The 6,000-nt window shown below is 34.8% G+C and overlaps 1 non-coding gene across 1 annotated transcript; it reads left to right on the top strand.

Annotated features, from left to right (window-relative positions):
• The first annotated feature begins 713 nt into the window (after positions 1-713).
• Trnag-ucc (transfer RNA glycine (anticodon UCC)) lies at positions 714-785 on the top strand. The gene has a single exon. It is a non-coding gene; the product is annotated as a tRNA-Gly (tRNA).
• Positions 786-6,000: the final 5,215 nt, after the last annotated feature.

Raw genomic sequence — 6,000 nt, forward strand, 5'->3', positions numbered from 1 at the left:
TTATTGTCCTCTTTCAAACGATTTGAAGCCCAGTCTGCGAAAGAAATAGACTACCTCGGATTCTGCTATACAATTTTACAGACAGCGGCGATGTTCTCGGTCGATCTTGCGTTCTTTGAACGTACTGGTGTTGGCTGATTGTTAACTGAACTAGTCTTTTCAAATTTTGGCCACCAAACGTTAAAGAATTGGATGTGAAGGGCCAGCACGTCTACCGTAAAATAGGCGCAATGCTACTGATTTTGATAATAAAGTTTTTATCATTTAATCGTGCTGCTCAATCGTGTAACTTGTCATGATGATTTGGTATAAACAACGAAATAATAAACAAAAGATTTGACAGATGTCACCAAAACAAAATGGCGACCACGGTACGCCAAAATCTTTCCACGCCACTTGAAAAACAATTTATTTTAATAACATTTGCAATCTTTTTAAACTTTAAACATGTTAAAAAATCTTGTTTGAGCTTTTAAGGGCAAAATGTGTCGCATGGCAGCCTCATTCTTCCGATTGTTTGTCTCCAAACGTATTGCTTAGCTGGTTTGTTTTATAGGTTTCAAGAACTTGCTCTAAGCATATGCCCTGGACCATTCCCTCAACAAATAAAAGGCATTCTTAGTCAAAATTAACAAACCCAAACCTCTAAAAGCTCCAAAAGAAGAAAAAAATCAACCAATCGTCGTGATTCACGGCAAATTTAACGGTATATTGCGTCGGTGGTGTAATGGTTAGCATAGTTGCCTTCCAAGCAGTTGATCCGGGTTCGATTCCCGGCCGACGCACACTTTTTCAAAAAAAATTTCTATTTCTTGGCTTCTATGATTTTCTTATAAATTATTTATGAACTTCTTTGATTGAATCAGACACTTTAATAGCTGACAACTTAATTTCTTGACTAAATTAAAAAATAAAGCTCTACAATTATCTTGTACTTTGCTTCACATGGATGCTACCTCTTCTCTAAGCTGAACCGCTATGCATCGTTGCTAAGAAAACGCATATTAATCAAAAAAATATTATTCATGTCTCCATCATTATATCCGCTCTCCTGACAATGCAGCAAGATGAAGACCGTATATATGAAGGTAGGTCTAGGTATATAATCTTAGATTGTATGGATTAGCATTTGAATTACAAGTTCTCAAATGTGCATGTTTCATTATTTATATCTTCCAGCTGAACTGCTTCATGTCAGATCAACTCGTAATATAATGAGTACAAGAAAAAAAAAGCCAAGCTATGGTTTTGTACCTTTTTTTTAATATTTTAATTAATCGGTCTTCTAGTTATGATGATATAATTTTATTCTTCAAGTACATGAGGTATATCTTTCAATGTCTTCTTTATAAGCCCGAAAGGAAGCATTCTAAATGTCGAAGAGAAGCTTGAATATGAAAGAAATAATAAGTGATGATTAAAAATAGTTGCTAGGTAGTCTTTTTTTCAAGTACGAGTATAATTACTCAATAATGGAGCAATGAACAGAGGCAAGTACCCATTTAAAGGTAACCCAACACGTCATGAGAATCATGTTAATTGTAGTTCAAAACTATTAGGGTTTAATAAATTCTTTTAATACTGTTCACGGTTTTTGTTTCATTTAACATAATTTTGTTTTTAGACACAACAAAAAATAATATCGCACAATTTAAAACAAGAACGAACTCTTGAAAAGGTTGTGTTAAAATATGGAATAGAAAAGGCTCTTGAAAAAAGGGTGTCTTAAAATGAGCTAACGATTAAAGTTTGTCATCAGTTGTAGTATTGTTATAAGCTTGGCAATCTTAAACACTCTGAATTAATGCTTCAAAGTAAACTTCAAGGTTTATTACGTATGTAGGTATAGATATTTTGTATATATGTACCTACGTTGTTTAAAACCACCAGTATGTAAATTTTTGTAATTTAATCAGCAAGTACATATAGAAAGATTGTTTTACGATATTAACACACGATGGAAAAACAATTTAAAATATACAAAGTTGCAATACAAAATTGTTGTAAATTGTAAAGGTAGGCACAATATCTGACTTCAGGCACGCAACCCTTTTGAAATTATAATACGAATGAATATACCTAATGTAAAATTCGTTATTTTAATAGTTAGTACCTGATTTGCATGTCTTTTTTGATTAAGTATAGGTGCCGATAGTAATTTATTTTCTTAACCACCTACAGAATATACATAGGCATGGATAATGCATGCAATGCATTTTAAACATGAAATATTAAATCATTAAATGTCTTACAATTCTCACACATTAAATTACGAACTTGAACTTTACAAAAATTATCTTTTTGCTTATGAGCTTAAATTTTCAAAATTAAAAAAAAACAAATAGAAATATTTATTTTGTATTTATATACAAATATGTTTGACTATGACGGGTAAGGTGTTTTTAAATTGTTTAAAATTTTAGTAGAAATAAAGTTCATTGTTTTACGTGCATGTTTATTATTTCTAATATTTTAAATTTGAATATCGTAAATATAGTGTGTTTTTCTTAGGTTAATTGAGAGATTAAATGGTAGTTTTCTACGGCTTGACAATTGAGAATATCAAACTGGTCTGTTTATTAAGTTAAGTTGTTTAATTGAGCGCACACGCTGAGAATATTACAATACCCTTAATATGCAGAGACACAGTGTAGGCACTAGAAACAGGAGAGAGGGTTTGAAAGGAGATGTCGGTGGACATTGGTTTTGAATTCCTGAATATTGCAATGACTTGGAAAAAGAGATTGCGATAAGGTATTCGACATTCGTGAAGTACGGCTAAAAAACGAATCCCTGTATTTGACAGTACGGCCGAAGTTGGGTTCAAGGGTATACTGATGAGCATTGTCAAATGCGCGAGTATTACTATTGAACAATTAAAGGGGAGGAATGCAATTATCTATTTCACTAGAGCATAATTCGTTAAAACAATGATAAAAAATTGTCAAACAAGAAACCTTAGGATGATGTTGTAGCGAAGCAAATTAACTTATGATGATATTATTACGTATATAAGTCTTGTTGATAACAGACAGATCAGAAAGGGTGAAATATTTCTTGCATCGCCTAAGGAAACCCAAACACCTTGCGGAATTTATGGCGACATCACGTATGTGATCAATCCACAAGAGGTGATTGGTGATACACATACCAAGAATATCGAGATGTTCAGTTTCCTCAATGCAAGTGCCATCTATGGATAATGGAAAGGATTTATATCTCGCTTTAACGATAGAAAACAGCATTGGGTTTTTGAAGCATTAAATTCCACGCGGTTTTTTAATCCCCATTGTACAATGCTGTTTAGGTCAGATTTTAAAAGAAGCGGATTTTAAAAAAGCTAAAAGTACTATCGTCAGCGAAACAATGTATTGGATTAGAAGTTGTAGACAGGAGATCATTAATAAAAATGAGAAAAAGTTTTGGAGACAAAACAGAGCCGTGGGGCACACCAGCATTTATTTTGTGGTTTTCAGACTTGAACATATCCAATACAACTTGTATTGAACGATTCAAAAATTAACTACTAATCCAATGAATGACGGATTCGTGAAAACCGAATGCACTCTTTTTTGATAAGAGATCTTGATGCCAAAATATATCAAAAGCTTTTGAAATATCAAGTGCAATAATCTTACTTTCGCCAAAACGATGTAAATATTTGTTCATCCACTGTTTAGGTGTGATGAACCATGAGATCATCAGTAGAACTATTGCTACGAAAGCCATGATTAAGAAGCTTTCGATCTTCGATCAGGGTTTTCATGACCTTGGACAGAAGGGACGTAAGTAATTAAGATCATTTCTAGCTATATAAATTGGACATTAAGCTAAATTAACGTTTAGCGAAGAAAGAAAATCCTCAAGCCATTAACGAATCAAGACACGATATATTGGGAAAAGTTATTTAAAATTGTACTGATCGAATACACTACGTCAATAAATTCCGCATTCGTCCGGATATAAAGGGTGGTTTTTTAGCTATTATCTTTTGACAACACTGGTTTAAACGTGTTCTGTTTCACTGTAAAACATCTTCAGTTTGGCCTAAAATTTAACCATGAATCGTCTAACAAACGAAAAATTTTGTTAAGAAATTATTGAATTTTATTATCAAAATGCGTGCTTTGTTAAGAAAGTTCATCGCTCGCTTCTTCCATTTTATGGTCAGTTTAATCGACCCACTGAAGCGGCTGTTCGGGTTATTGTGAGTAAATTTCGCACGAAATTTACATTGTTGGACATTATACCACCAACACGCTTACGTAGAGTGCAAACTGAAGAAAAAATTGCAGCTGTATCGGCCAGTGTTAATGATGACCATCAATGATCTATTCATCGCCGTTCGCAGCAAATGGGCCTCTGTTACCTAATAACTAGAAATTAAGCTGGTGCAAGAATTGAAGCCAAAGGGGCTACTACAACGTACAATTTTTGACGAATTTGCTCTTTGAAAGTTGGCTGAAGATCCACTTTTTTACTGAAAAATTGTGGTCAGCGACGAAGCTCATTTTTGGCTCAATGGTAACGTAAATCAGCAGAATTGTCGATTTTGGAGTAAATATCAGCCAGAAGCATTGCAAGAGCTACAAATGCATCCAGAAAAAGTCACAGTTTGGTGCGATTTATGGGCTGGTGCCATCATTAAACCATACTTCTTTAAAGATGATGCGAATCGTAATGTAACTGTTAATGGCATTGCAAGACAATATTGAAGCATTTATTTGTAAAATACCAGCGGAAATGTTGGAAAGAGTATGCCAAAATATGACTTAGCTTGAAATTGCATGAAATAATCTTCAAACATTAAATTATATGGACCGTACTATCAATTCAAGTAAAAGTTTCATGCATTTTTATGAATTGTTTGTGTTTTTTTAACATTCTTATAGCTTTTAAATAAACAATATGTCGAAAAGCTTATTTGGAAGTTAAGTCTCATGAAATCAACTTAGCGCCCCACACTCATAACTTTCCATCGGTGCCCATTTGACGATTTTTCTAAAACTTATTAATAACGATATTTTATGTGAGATACTATTTTTTTTAATTCTTCTAGCTCTTAAAAAAGGTTTTTGTTTTACAGATATTTAACTTCTAATAGAGATATGACAACGGGATTCACTAGCCACCCTGGAGCCTGCAAAGATAAGGAGGGGAATACCGTAGTCGAGACGCAGTCAATGCTTAAAATCTGGATAAATCATTTCAACCAGCTGCTTAAAGGCGATGAAATCAACGATTCCGCCAACGAACAGCCACGTCAAATCCATTTGGTTGACGATCTAGATTTCCACCCACCCGACCAGAGTGAGATCAAAGTCGAACAAAGCAGCCGGTGATGACGGTTTACAGGCGGAGTTTTTAAAGTACGCACCGGCTAATTAATACAATTTGATCGGAGGAAAGCATGCCCGACGAGTGGAACGTAAGCACCATCTGTCCGATCCATAAAAAAGGTGACCGCCTTCTCTGCGCCAACTACAGAGGCATTAGCCTTTTAAAAATCGCGTACAAGATCTTGTCCAGCGTATTATGTGAACGCCTGAAGCCATTTACTGACGAACTAATTGGCCCATACCAGTGTACGACTGATCAGGATGCCGCTGGAAAAAGCTCGTTGCTGCGTCAAAATTGGAAGAGACTCGACCGAAACCCTCGAAACCACCAGAGGACTTCGAGAAGGCGATGCGCTGTCATGTAGCTGCTTCAATATTATTCTTGAAAGAGCGGTGCGCAACACCATTTTTCATAAAACCACACAATTGGCGTTTTTCTTTTTAAGTTCAGAGCTGATCACTGTGAAGACTCTGAGCGAACAGAGAAGAGTAGAGTAGAGTTCTGAGCAGAGTATGTTCAGAGCTCTCTGATTTCATTATGAAACAACTTGAGCACTAAACTGCCATGATTTCAACTGCCGTCTGTTTGAAGTGGTTCAAAATGTTCTTTAATGAAATTTATTAAATAAGACAGTCATAGCTTTGGTCTATTTGACGTCTG

The sequence above is a fragment of the Eupeodes corollae genome, chromosome 2, assembly GCF_945859685.1.
Source record: "Eupeodes corollae chromosome 2, idEupCoro1.1, whole genome shotgun sequence".
NCBI classification, from domain to species: domain Eukaryota; kingdom Metazoa; phylum Arthropoda; class Insecta; order Diptera; family Syrphidae; genus Eupeodes; species Eupeodes corollae.